This window comes from Arachis duranensis, chromosome 7 (genome assembly GCF_000817695.3).
Source record: "Arachis duranensis cultivar V14167 chromosome 7, aradu.V14167.gnm2.J7QH, whole genome shotgun sequence".
Lineage (NCBI taxonomy): Eukaryota > Viridiplantae > Streptophyta > Magnoliopsida > Fabales > Fabaceae > Arachis > Arachis duranensis.
Window position 1 is genome coordinate 20,333,013 of NC_029778.3, and position 1,312 is coordinate 20,334,324.

A 1,312-nucleotide genomic window follows, 5' to 3' on the forward strand; every position below is an offset into this window, starting at 1 on the left:
CTTGGCAAATGATTTTTTGCGTTTTGCCGAGCATAAATTAATGCGCCTTGGCGGGGTACTTTCTAGGATTTGTTTCATCATAAGGAAGAAGAAAAGAAAATAGAAAAATTTGATTAGTATTAAAAAAGAAAGAATATTTACATAGTGTTTACCCTTGGATAGGTCGGGTGTCTTTACTTTAACCGGGTGTCTCATTAAAAAACCCTTGTAGGGGAAAAAGAGTACACCTCGGGTTAAATTTTTCTAGCTGTAGTACCGTCTTAGATTACAGGCGTGCCAGGCCCTGGGCAGCTCATTGCCTTCTAGGTCGGATACGTTGTAATAGCCTGTCCCTAAGACTTCTGTTACCTTGTAGGGTCCTTTCCAATTTGCAGCTAGCTTTCCTTCTCCCGAATTTTGTGTTCCGATGTCATTTCGGATTAGAATCAGGTCGTGTATGGAGAAGCTTCGCTTTATCACTTTCTGATTGTATCTGAGGGCCGTTCGCCGTTTTAAGGCTTCTTCTCGAATTCGGGCTCTTTCTCGGACCTCGGGGAGGAGGTCGAGTTCTTCCTTTTGTGCCTGCGGGTTGCCTCCTTCGTTGTAGAAGATGACTCTGGGTGACCCTACATCTATTTCGATAGGAATCATTGCCTCCATCCCGTAAGCTAGTCGGAATGGTGATTCTCCCGTTGTAGAGTGTGGGGTTGTCCGATATGCCCATAGCACCTGGGGGAGCTCCTCGGCCCATGCTCCTTTGGCCTCTTGGAGTCTTCGTTTTAACCCGGCCAAGATGACTTTATTTATGGCCTCTGCTTGTCCATTGGCCTGTGGGTGCTCGACTGAGGTGAATTGCTGTTTGATTTTTAGCTCGGCTGCCAAGTTCTGAAAACTTGTGTCTGTGAACTGTGTTCCATTGTCTGTGGTGATGGAGTAGAGGACTCCGAACCTTGTGACGATGTTTTTGTATAGGAATTTGCGGCTTTTCTGAGCCGTAATGGTGGCTAAGGGCTCAGCTTCGATCCACTTTGTGAAGTAGTCGACCCCTACTATGAGGTATTTGACTTGCCCCGGTCCTTGGGGGAACGGGCCGAGTAGGTCAAGTCCCCATTTTGCGAAGGGCCATGGTGCGGTGATGCTGATAAGGTCTTCAGGCGGTGCTTTGTGAAAATTGGCGTGTTTTTGGCAGGGGGGCATATTTTCACAAATTCCGTTGCGTCTATTTGCAAGGTCGGCCAGTAGAACCCGGCTCGGACTACCTTTTTGGACAATGCCCGAGCTCCGAGATGGTTCCCACACATGCCTCCGTGGACTTCTTCGAGGACGCTCTTTG